This window comes from Pongo pygmaeus, chromosome 1 (assembly GCF_028885625.2).
Source record: "Pongo pygmaeus isolate AG05252 chromosome 1, NHGRI_mPonPyg2-v2.0_pri, whole genome shotgun sequence".
NCBI classification, from domain to species: domain Eukaryota; kingdom Metazoa; phylum Chordata; class Mammalia; order Primates; family Hominidae; genus Pongo; species Pongo pygmaeus.
Genome location: NC_072373.2, coordinates 229,949,727 through 229,962,186, shown reverse-complemented (window position 1 = coordinate 229,962,186; position 12,460 = coordinate 229,949,727). Strand labels below are relative to the sequence as shown.

General features: G+C 61.1%; 1 long non-coding RNA gene across 1 annotated transcript; it reads left to right on the top strand.

Moving 5' to 3' along the window:
• The first annotated feature begins 4,387 nt into the window (after window positions 1-4,387).
• Window positions 4,388-12,460, top strand: LOC129016612 (uncharacterized). Its single transcript, XR_008494908.2, has 4 exons — window positions 4,388-4,789; window positions 6,553-9,292; window positions 9,687-11,204; window positions 11,377-12,460. It is a non-coding gene; the product is annotated as an uncharacterized LOC129016612 (long non-coding RNA).

Sequence of the window (12,460 nt, the reverse complement as noted above, 5' to 3'; positions counted from 1 at the left end):
CTGGGCTCAGGGGATCCTCCCACCTCAGCCTCCCAAGTGCTGGGACTCCATTGCACACTCCCATGCCCAGCCAATTTTTTGTATTTTTTGTAGATAACAGGGTTTCACCACGTTGTCCAGGCAGGTTTCCAACTCATCCCCTGGCCTTGGCCTCCCAATGCTGGGGTTACAGATGTGAGCCATGGCACCCAGCAAACAACTGCATTTTAATTCCAAATATTTAAAAACTGTGCAATTCATTGTTACTATTATTGCTGTGCAAAGCCAAAATCAACTGGGATTTCATCACTTTTCGCACAGCAAACCTTCTGCCTGGAACCGTCCCGTGTCTGTGTGTGTGCTTTGCACATTCTCTTAGCAAACGTTTACTGGTGGCAAATGTTCTCAGCTCTCTTCTGGTTGTTGTTTGTTTTGCTTTCTGGCCAGTGCGTATTGTAAAGCAGCTGTTCCACTGTCTTCTGTCTCCATTGTCCTGTGGGCATGTCTGCCGTCAGTCCCACTGCTGGTCTTCGGAGGTGAACCTGTCTCACTCTTCCCTGGCTGTTTTCAACTGTTCATTGTTGGCTTTCAGTATGGCTCACATGGGCGGCAAGCTGGGGATTTCTGTGTATTTATCCGGGTTAAGATTCATGGGGCTTCTTGAATCTGTGTTTGGCGGTCTTTTAACAGTTCTGGAAAATTCTCAGATAATATCTCTTCAAATATTAATTTCTCCCATTCTCTCTTCTTCCAAGTCTCTATATTTTATATATGTATTTCACCCTCCCACCCTTATCCATATTGTCTTTTAAAAATATCTCTAGCCAGCCAGGCATGGTGGCTCACACCTGTAATCCCAGCACTTTGGGAGGCTGAGGTGCATGGATCACCTGAGGTTGGGAGTTTGAGACCAGCCTGATCAATATGGAGAAACCCCGTCTCTACTAAAAATACAAAATTAGCCAGGCGTGGTGGCACATGCCTGTAATTCCGGCTACTTGGGAGGCTGAAGCAGAAGAATTGCTTGAACCCTAGAGGTGGAGGTTGCGGTGAGCCGAGATTGTGCCATTGCACTCCAGCCTGGGCAACAAGAGCAAAACTCCATCTCAAAAAAAAAAAAAAAATTATCTAGCCTTCATTCTGGATAATTTACACTTACCTGTCTTCCAGTTCCCCAATTTTCTTTTCCTTCCTTCCTACCTTCTTTCTTTCTTTTTCTTTTTTCTTTTTTCTTTTTTTTTTTTTTTTTGACAGAGTCTGGCTCTGTCACCCAGGTTGGAGTGCGGCAGTGCAATCTCAGCTCACTGCAACCTCTGCCTCCTGGGTCCAAGTGATTCTTCTGTCTCAGCCTCCTGAGAAGCTGGGATTACAGGTGCCCGCCACCACGCCTGGCTAATTTTTGCATTTTTAGTAGAGACAAGGTTTCACCATGTTGGCCAGGATGGTCTCAAACTCCTGACCTCAGGTGATCCTCCCGCCTCGGCCTCCCAAAGTGTTGGGATTACAGGCATGAGCCAACGCATCCAGCCCCCAATTTTCCTTTCAGCAATTTTAAATCTTCTGTTAAGCCTATTCATTGAGTTTTAAATTGTGGTTATCATATTTTCATTTCTAAAAGCTCAGTTTTTTAAAATCTACTACATAATTTTTATAAGCTAAAGTTCTCTGCAAATATAAACGTCTTTTTTTGTTTTCAACACACTGATTTTAGTGTTTTTTGGTCTGTATCTGATAATCCAATATCTCAGGCCCCTGTGGGTCTTGCTGGTGTCTGCTTCCATCAGTTCTTGCTTATATCATATCTTTGTGAGACTGGTTATCGTCAACGGTGTGCTGGTCATTGTACTTGAACAAGTATCTGTAGGACGATTTGATGCCTCGGGCAAAGGCACTGCCCCATTCAGCTTTCCTCTGCCAGACACCTGGGACAATACTGCCTGGCCCTGAGTGGCCTTTGGAAGAGTCACCTTCACTTCATCCTCATTTTGGGAGAGGAGCCCTTTGGGACTCCCAGGTTTTGTGGGGAGGGTCTCCTGGTGGATGATTTCCACATTGGAACAAAAGTTCACATCTGCTGACCCCTGAGGAACGCGGCATAGTGCTCTAGGCAATATTTTATCCATGGCTTTGGCTTAGTGAGTTCTTACCAGCTCCTTGGCTCTTCGAATCTTTAATCAGATGGTTGAACATTTCAGTACTTTTCAGCCACGCCTGCGAACAGGCCACCCCTGCGGGCACTGGCCACGTCCCCTGCCTGGGGCACTCTCTCCCTTTGGCCTTCAGGACCCCACACTCTTCCCATCCAGGAGTCCTGGGATTCCTCAGGGCACCGCCAACCTGACCGCAGCCTCCGTTCCCTCCATCATCAGGTGCAGCCAGTGCACTTCTGCCCAGGCTGTGCCAGGCTCCATAACCAGCATGGAATCCTCACTCGGGAAACTCCCACTCAAACTACACCTGCTCAGCTGGAATCTGCAGGAAATCTGTGCCGATGACACCAGGGAAGAGTGTGCACATTCTGCCCAGCCTCCAGATGCCTTGTCTCCATCTCCATCCACCCCCTCCATTTCCCCGGCACCAGCACCCCAGCCCCCTGGTTCCCAGGGATGCCTGTGCTCCGGTGGCTGAGTGGGCTGAGCGTCGGAGGCATGTGGTGACTGGCTGCCCACAGTCTGGGCTGGGAGGCCATAGGGTCGACCCCTGGATTTGGCGCCCTAGAGGCCTCTGGGGTTGAGGGTGGCTCTGGAGGACTGGGGCAGATCTCAATGAATAACTGAGAAGAAAACAAAGTGACAGGCTGCAGATCAGGCTCCCGGGAGAGGGCTGTGTCTCGGACCACGGGCAAAGCTTCCAGACTTTTGGTTAACACCTTCCTGAGAATTCAGCAGAGGCCGTGGCTAAGCATCACAGCTATCAGGGATACATTCTGGGGGAGGACATGGGAGCATCAGGGCCTCAGGTGGAGGTGGGTCCGGTCAGGGTGAGCCAGGCTGCAGGAGCCTGTGCTGCCCCACAGGCCCCGGCTGGACATGAGCAGGTCCCAGAGCTTCGTTCAGGGCAAGAAGGTGGGGGGAGGGTGGGCCAGCACTTGCTCAGGAGGGCTGGGGGAGGTCCTGGGCGCTGGGCTGGTCCGACCTGTGGCAACTCTCTGTGGGCAGACCCAAGGTTGCACAGCATGACCAGGACCCAGGACCTCGGGCTGGGGACAGAGTGACCTTCTGGCTTGAACTGTCATGCCCTGAGCTTGCAGTGGCCAGCAGGTGCCTGGGGCCTTGGGTCAGGTGGAGGAGCCGGGACAAAGGGGCAGAAAAGGTAGCTGGAAGAGGGTGCAGGAGGCTCCCCGCTCTGTGCAGCACTGAATCATGGTGGGGTCACCTGCCTTGTCTGGCAGCATGGCAGAAGGGCACGGCCTGGGCAGGGAGCACTCGGCCCTGGAATCAAGGTCCAGAGGCAAAGGCAGCAGGTGGGTCCAGCGAGCCCTAGGGACTGCAGCCCCCCGCCCCCAGCCCACCTAGCCCACCTATCCCAGCCCACCCATCCCAGCCATCCCCGCCCCTCCATCCCCGCCCCAGCCCTGCCTCCCATCGGCCTGGAGGCTCCCTGGCCTTCCAGCAGGGGTGGAAACGGGTGTCTGCTACTGGGGTTCGTGTAGAGCAGGAAGGGGGAAGGCGATGGGGTGGAAAAGACCGCTGGGCGCCCCGAGGAGGCGGAGCTGGTGGGAGGGGCCTCCGCCCGATCCTGTTTAATCTCAAACTCTAAGCCCTGGGGACGCCCCACCCTTCTCGCCTAGGAGACTGGGTTTTCCCCACAAGGTTCTCGAAGCAAAGCCTGTCTGTGTTCCAGGGTGGTGCTGACTAGAGGAAGCAAAGCCAAAATAAGCCTCAGACCCTCCCTCAATTAGTGGAGGGGCCACCGGGCCTCCCCTCAACCAGCAGGGGGGTCACGGGCCCCTCCCACCTCCCGGTCAAGACGCTGACATTGCGGAGGGTCAGGAGGGGTGAGCAAGGACCCTGGGCCTGGCACCCTGGGTGGGACACCGTCCCCGGGGAGGGCTGGGCAGGCGCCCCCAGCCTCCAGCCATCCCGCCCGGTGTGGGCGCCCCAGTGGCCGAGGGGCCGGGAGCGGCTCCCGGGGCGGTGCGCGGAGAACCCGGAAGTGGAGGAACCCGGAAGTGGAGGAACCCGGAAGTGGAGGAGCCGTGGGCGGTCCTGAGCCTGTGTCCCTTCCTGAGAGGGGACCCCAGTCCTGAGCCCGAGGCTCCACAGGCTCCTGGGCCCTCCCCTTCTTCCCAGCACCGTCCCAGGGGGAAGGTAGCCCCCGGCGCAGGTGGGACCCTCGGCAGTCTGGCCCAAGAAACGGGGACCCTGTGGCTTCCGGTGTCTGGTGCCATCAGGAAGTAGCCCAGAGCCAGAGCACAAAGGGCCTTTGTCCTGCCTGCCCCGCCCAGCGAGTCCTCGGGCCCAGCCACGGCTGGGGCTGGGGGCTGGGTCCCCTCTGGCCGGCTCTGCCATGGGCCGCCAGCCTGGTCCCAGGAGAGCCACACCCCCTCCCCTCCACTGTCCCCACCGCGTGCCCCCACCCGGCTGCCATGACAATGTCCTACCCAGCAGGAGGACCAGGCCGGAACCTTTGGCAGCCACCAGTTCCTGGTGATTCCGACACCAAGTGCAGCCACTGTGCGGGGCCAGGTGTGGAGTGGCCCCACACTGACCAGCTCACGTCAGCTGGCAGAGCCACTGGGCCCTCTCTGTGGAGGAGGAGAGAGGCCTCAGGTGCCACACGCTGTGCCCTAGGGCCACTCACTTCCTTGGTAGGTGGGGGATGCCGGCCTGGGCCTCCCGAGACTTGAGCCCTGCCCCTGCCCTTGCCCCCAGAGAGACCTGTGCCAGCGAGCGTCACAGTCCTCCCCTCCCTGAGCCTTGCACCCGGGCGGTGTGGGGGCCCTGCTGCACCCCAGAGTGGGCATCAGCCCTCAGCCACTCCGTTAGCAGTCCCCCCCAGCTCACGGCCTCAGAACTGGCCATCCACAGAGCTCAGAGGCACCCGAGGGTCCTGGGGTCTCGGTAGGGACTGGCCAGCTCGGGGTCCTCCATCAGCCATACCCAGGTTCATCCAGGATGAAAGCAGGGCAGTGGGAACCACGTGATTGGTTTAAAAGCAGGTGAGGGGCTGGGCATGGTGGCTCATGCCTGTAATCCTGGCACTTTTGGAGGCCGAGGCAGGCGGATCACCTGAGGTCAGGAGTTTGAGACTAGCCTGGCCAACACGGTAAAACCCCTGTCTCTACTAAAATTACAAAAATTAACTGGGCATGGTAGTGCACACCTGTAGTCCCAGCTACTCGGATGGCTGAGACAGGAGAATCGCTTGAACCCGGGAGGTGGTGGCTGCAGTGAGCTGAGATCGCACCACTGCACTCCAGGCTGGGCGACAGAGCCAGACTCCGTCTAAAAAAAAGAAAAGCAGGTGAGGAAGTGTGAGCAGGTCTGGCCCATGCTGCCAAGCTCCCACTTCTCCAAGCAGCTCCACACGAGGAGCAGAGGCAGCTCCGGTTCCACAGCCAGACACAGGTCATTTTCCTTCTACTCGGGAATTAGGCAGGAAGCAGGTGTTCAGCCAGACGCAAATATTCCTCCTCAAAGCCAGGGGAGCGGCCACAGTGGATCTTATTACGGGGAGATGGGGGCACGCCCAGTGCCCCGCCGCTCTCCATGTCCGCAGCAGCGAGGGTGGAGGGCCCTGTGCTGTGCAGGGCAGAGCTCGGCTGCACCTGGGCCGGGACACAGCTGCCCAGGTGGGAGGAACCGTGGACGGGGCTGGGGCCTTCCTCGTCCCAGGGCCGGTGAGCTGCTCGCTCATTGTTTTTCAGTTCCAGGTAGACACAGTTTATTAATCTGCAGAAAACTCTGGGGCCTTTTACCTTTGTGTTTTCTTTTTTGAGACAGGGTCTGACTCTGTGGCCCAGGCTGGGGTGCGGTGGTGCGATCACGGTTCACTGCAGCCTCCACCTCCCGGGCTCAGCAATCCTCCAACAGGTGGGCCCACAGGTGTGCACCACCACAGCCAGCTAAGTTTTAAATTTTTTGTAGAGACGGGGTCTCACCATGTTGCCCAGGCTGGTCTCAAACTCCTGGGCTCAAGTGATCCGCCCGCCTCGGCCTCCCAAAGTGCTGGGATTACAGGCGTGAGCCACCGCGCCCGGATGGTGTTTTACCACTGAGGTCAGAGGGCAGATGTTGCTCCAAGCGTTTCGTCTGCGGGTGGAGCTTTGGAACTGATGGAGAAGGCAGAGTCCTGACCAGGGGCCGCCATCAGAGCGCAGGGACGGCAGGGGGGATGCGCAGGGAGGAGGGAGGGGAAGGAGGAGGCGCCAAGCTCTCTGCTCAGTGGAGGTCAGTGGAGGTTTTGCTTCCTGCTCACACTGGGCCTGATTGGGTCGGAGGGCACAGGGGGCCACTGTCTGTCCTCCGTGGGGCCTTGGCTTGTGTCCGAGGGAGACGGTAGAGGGACGCACGGCTCTGTGAGGCATTCCCTGGCATGACCTCACCTGTGTGCTCTCTCTCCCTGTCTCAGTCAGAGCTGAACCCAGGCTCCTGCGGACCAAGAGGGGGTCCAGGAAGAACTGCCCCGGGACCTGGACAGAGCAGACGCCATGTGCACGAGCAGCGTGGACCAGAGGGGCCCCGGGGGCCACCTGCTCCATCCGACCAGGCACCAGTCCCGCCAGACTCGCCTGAGGATGCCCGTGGGCCCCAGCGACACCTGGGGTGCCCCCCCACACCCCTGCACCTACCTGAGACCAAGGGTGGGGGTGGGGCTGTGTGCCTGAGTCCTGGCCCTCCCAGGGCCACCCTCAGGAGCGGCTGCACAGGCTCTGGCCAGCCGGGGCTCACAGCAGCTCATGGAGCCAGGCCCATCCTGGGAGGCTCAGGGCTGCAGCCCATGGACTCATGAGGGGGGCTTCTGGGGTCTAAGGCCAGAAGTCACCTTTCTTCTCACAGAGGCACCCCCACATCACAGGCCCCAAGCTCCCACCAGGAGTCCCCAGGCAGCAGGTTTCCCACCACGGCTGGGAAGAGCCCCACCTTCACCACCCACCACCAGCCAATCCCGAGACCACCGAAGCCCCCAGACCGGGCCCTTTGCCCCTCCTGCCCCCCAGCTCTCCCTACTGCCCAGAGCCTCTGCCAGCACCCAGGGACCCACGTCCACCTCCCAGAGCGGCCCTGCCCAGGGTCCTTGCCTGTCCTGCACGATTCTCCGTGGCCCTTGGAGAAAGAGCAGCTTCTCCCCAAGCTCTGCCCCCAGCCCTTCCACCCCAGAGCCTCTGCCCAGACGTCCCGTCCCGTCCCACGGGGCTCTCACGCTTCCGCCCCACCTCTTGCCCATTCCCGGACAGTCACAGCCGTGGAACAACGCAGCGTGTGGACCCAGCCCGAGGGGAGCTTGACTCTGCCTGGTCCCCACGGCGTCCGGTGGCTCACCAGCCGCCCCCATTGCTCCATGAAATCTGACCACACCTGTCCTGACACTCGACCAGCTCCCAGGCAGGTCCCGCCGTGCAGGGGGCCAAGGGCCACACCTGGGACCAGTGAGTGAGGTGGCGTGCGGGCAGCGGGGGTGTGAGCCCGAGACGGGGGTCCGGCCTTCTCCCACTCGGATGCCAACAGCAGACTCTGGATTTGGAGGTGTGGGCAGTGCCTCAGTCTCCCCAGAAGACAAGAGCCCACCCGCCGGGTGTGTCCTGACCCCACCCCCACCTGCCCCACACAGACACCTGAGTGGGCATCAGAGTGGGCCGGGCCCTGACTGTCCGGGGGAGGGACTGTTGGGGCGAGGGCAGTGGGTCAGAGATCACTGGTGCCCCCAGGACCAGCTTCCAGCGAGAAGAGAGCCAGGAGCCCCGGGCACAGGCCCTCAGTGATGAGGCTCCTGACCGAGCTCCCAGAGCTCATTATGGAAAATCGTGGGGTCCGCCGGGACCTCTCTGCTGGTCGGGCTAATTACGGACCGTTTGTCGTTTCGTTATGGGCTCTTCCGCTGGGAGCTGTGAGAAGCAAACACTTTGCTGTGGGAGGGGCGCTTCCCGGACCAGGCGGGGGCCCTGCCCTCCCCACCCCCAGACCCCTGGTCCCCCAGGCCTTCCAAGCTCCCAGAAGAAAACTTGTACCCCCACTCCAGGGGCTCCAAAGTAACCTCCAGAGCCCAAATGGGGATGTTCCGGGGCCTGCTGGGGCCTCGCAGGGAGGCTCAGGAAGGCACCCACACCCCTCTCTCATTCCCCCAGCTGTGGGTCTGTGGGGTCTCGGAGCCTCTTGCCCATTGGGGTGGGACTGGGGGCACGTAGCTCCTCCGAGCCCCTGGAGAGGAGACCGATCTGAGGCCCACCTGGGCCTACGGGGTCCCTTCATTGCTCCAAAATTAGGTGCTGGGGGCCTGGAGCTAAGACAGCAGGTCTGGCACCTGCCTTCTGTCCGTGAGAGGCCTCAGCCCAATGGGACAGGGCACCACGGCTGCAGGGAGGCGGCGGGCAGGTTGTGACCCCTCACCCTGGAGCCACCCTACCCGCTTCTAAGGCAGCCTGGGAAGGAGCCCTGCGGAGCTGAGGGGCGGGGAGGCGGGGGTGGAGAGGCGAGAGTTGCCCGCGGCTGCCCCTGCCCCTGCCCCTGTCGCCCATGCTCCACACGGGCCCCACAGAAGCCTTCCCATCCTGGCTTTTGTTCAACCTCGGTGGGCAGCAAGGTGGGGGCAGGACGGAGTGTGCGGGGCCTGGGCCTGCGTCACCGTCACTGGCCCGCCCCCCGCCTGGCCTATGGGAGCCCAGGGGACACACCTGTCGGGGACCAGGAGCAGAGATTGGCCAGCGGGAGCTCGCACCTGTGTGGGGCGGGGAGCACCGCTCCTTGTAAGGCGAGCCCCACCGAGCCGGCTCTTCCCTCCTGAGGCCCCCACCTCGCCACCACCTCCCATTGTCCCGTCGCCCTCGAAACTCTCCCAGAGACGGGCGAGTTGTCCACCTGTGCAGGTCTGAACTGACTTGCTGTGCCAGGGCCTCGCCTGAGCCGGGGCAGGAAGCTCACCTTTGCAGGTCTCCCCGCACCGAGGGACGCCCTGAGGCCTGACCCTGGCTGAGGCAGAGCACCCAGCTCTGTGGACCGGGACGGACGGGCTCAGGTCCCCCCCATTCCTTCCGAAGCCGGTTCACACCCACCCGGGCCTGGCACAGGGGAGGTGCTGGCTGCAGGGTTGGGGCGGGAGCAGCCTCAACCCGGCTCCTGGGCCGCGGCCGCAGCGGTGGAACCTGTTGGGGCAGGTAAGGGTGGGGGTGCAGGTAAGGGCGGGCAGCAGGGAGGCTGAGGCGCGGGGGGGAGGCCGCTCCCTGCAGGGGGGCCCTCGCCAGTCCCCTCCTTGGCCGATGCGGGGCAGGGGCGCAGGTGACAGATGGGCTGTCGCCAGCCTGGCCGGCATCCAGGGGAGCTCCGGTCACTGCAGACGCAGGCTAGAGCGGGTCCTTCCCCTCCCAGGGAAAGGTGGGCCCCCGCGCGGATGCGGCTGGGTTTCGGGTGCGGAGCCATCTTGGACCCACAGGCTGCGTCTTCCGGGCACGGGCACAGTGTGTGGGCTCCAGGCATGGGGTGCCCTCAGGGCAGGGCCTGGGCAGAGGGCAGGCTCCGAGAGGGGTCACGTTCTTGCCGCCTACCTGACAGCAGGCCTTCTAGAAAGTTCTCTCCAGAAGCAGCCACTGTCGTCCTGAGGCACTCTGTGCGGAGATGGGAAGCTGTCACCTCAGAGGTGGGTGCGTAGAAGGGTTTGGCCGGGTGTGAGGATGCCCGCGTCTCCCCTGGGCTCTGGAGTCTTCGGTGGGAAGGGCTTGGTTTCAACACCCTCTGATCAGAGGCCGGCCGAGCCCGTGGGCAGTGAGGTTGGCGCCTGGGGTCGTGGCTGGTCTGGTACAGGTGGGGCTCAGCCCGGAGAAGCTGGAGCCTGTTCCCAGGCCCCGCGCTGTGACTGGGGTGGGGGCAACGTCTCTTGTACAGTTTTTTACTTAAATGCGAAACGGCACAGTATGGTGGCCGCAGCCAGGAGCAAGGTCTGACCCACCGAGGCCCAGGCTTGAACTTGCCACGGGGGCACCTGAACGTGGTTTTACAGCCCGGATCACTGGCTTTCTTAAAGTTTGGGAACGGATTGATCATGGTGGCGGGAGATAAGGTTCATTGTTCTTGATGAACAAAATTCTTAGGGCGTGAAGAGCTGATGCTTTAATTAACCCCCCGGGAGCGTCTCAGGCCCTGTTTAGGCTGAGTGTCTGGGGAAAGACATGGTTTGGTTTTGTTTTTTTAGTAACCCAAATGAAATGTTTAAAAGCATGGTTGGCAGCACATTGAATTTGGCAAAATTAAGGTTTGCGTTTGTGAAAATGCGGATGCAGTTTGCGGTTCTTTTCAGACATTTTGGTAATTTGCAAATACTTATTTGCGAAATGAGTTTGTCAGAACATTTTTTAGTGTATTTAGGGGAAGATGAGATGGGCCGAGGAGGTTGCCCATCCCTGGAGGAGCCTGCTTTGTTCTCTGTGGGGCGGGTGGACGTGGCCCGGACGCAGGGGTCGTGCGCACAGCCAGCCTGACAGGGCTGCAAATCCATGCCCGCCGTGTGGGTGAAATGGCGGCTTTGCCTCCCAGACGCTAGCTCCAGCGACGCAGAGGGAAGAACCTGAGTGCCGGCCAGGCTGAGCTCCGCACCCCACCCCCCAGCAGCCTCTGGCTCCCGGCTCGGCTCCCGCGGTCGGTAGGGGAGGGTTGGATTTCATGCTTTGTTCTCGAGGCCTCACCATTGATTAAGCCCGTCGGGCAGGTTAACCAACAAGTTAGGTTTTCACGCCGGGATCACATTCCTCGCCGGGCGCTCCCACCCCACCCCGGCCTGTGCAGGTGGGACCCGGCCAGGCAGGCGGGCAGGGCGGCCAGGTGCGCCGAGGGGCGCCTCCACGGGGCGTGTGCTCCGCAGAGAACCCCTTGCTGGGGCGGCTCTGGGCCTCCTGACTCACTCCTGGATTTTCCCAAGCTGAGTCTGGCCCCGCGGTGATGATTAACCCAACACCTCAACCGGCACCGCGACGCTGGCTCCACTTCCCGGCGACGGTTGACAAGAAAGCGCCGTGTGAGGCTCTCGGAAAACAGGGAACATCCATTTCACTTTCCATTTCTTGACCTGTGGCCACGGTAAGACTCGGCCGCCTGCCCGCCCGACCCCTTGCCCCTCACCCGTGCCAGGCACAAGGACCCGCGAAGCCCGGGGTCCCCCAGCTGAGCCTGCCGGCCCAGGCCACCATCTCCCCGCCCAGCCATGGAGCCAGGGTCGGCCTCTCCTGCCAGCTGCTCGTTGGCTTTACAGCTTCTGCACTCAGGAGGCGCCTGGGAATCCTGCCCTGCAACTTAGGAAGGAGACTTCTCCCACCCGCCTGCCACACGGGTCTGTCCCTGGGTCCGAGCCTCTGCCACGTGCCCCTCAGCCTCCCGGGTGAGAACGTGATGGCTGATGAGCCTGGGGTGGCCAGGCCAGCTCTGTGGGGTTCCTGAGAAGGCTGGCCCTGGGTGGCCAAGGGCCTGGGGACACTGGCCCCGGGCCCTGAACCTGGCAGTGGGAGGCTGGCCCGTCCGCCAGGTGGGCTGGGGACTGTGTTTGGCCCCAGCTGCAAGGGACGAGTGCCGGGCACCTGTTGCCCTCCCCACGTGGCCTGGCTGAAATTCAACTCTGCTTTGAACGGGAAGTCTTAGTTTCCCTTAGCTCAGAAAACAGGTGAAATTGTGTTCCTGAAGCACTGATTTGATGGGATTTTATGGGATCGGTGGCGAAGGCCTGTGAGGTGATGGAAAGGGAAAGCCAGGTGCCTGGAGCCTGACAGGCTGGGGCCAGGGCAGGGGACCTGGTGTGGGGTCTCCGGAGAGGGTTCAGGCATGAGGGAAGCTGGGTCAGGTCCTCGGAGACGTGGCCTTTGGAGGAGGAGACCGGAACTGGGTGGACCCGGCAGCAGGCAGAGGCGGGCGGACACGACCTTTGTTGTGGTCGGCGGGCAAACAGGGGAATCGGCACAGGGCCTGCGCACCCCCCCCAACAGCCTCTGTGGGTGGAAGGTGCCAGAAAACTTGAAGAGTGGCTCTGGCCAGCTCTCTGGGCCCAGTCAGCACCGAGTGGGTGCAGAGAAAGGGTGGCAAGGAGGACAGGAAGGGTGGCGTGTCCAGCGGGCAGGGAGCCTTGGTCTGGCCTGAGGGCTGAACCTCCCTCAGGTCCTGAGTGTGCCTGGAGTAGAAGCCTGGGGTCTCTGGGCTCCAGGCAGGGCCCTGAGCAAGGAGGGGCCGCAGGGCTGCCCACTTCCTCCTGCCCCCCTGCGGAGGCGGCTCAGCCCCTGCGGCGTCTGAGGCTTGACTGCCTGTGTCTGTGTTTGCTGCTGGTCTTCTGTGCCTGGGTCAGACCCCAG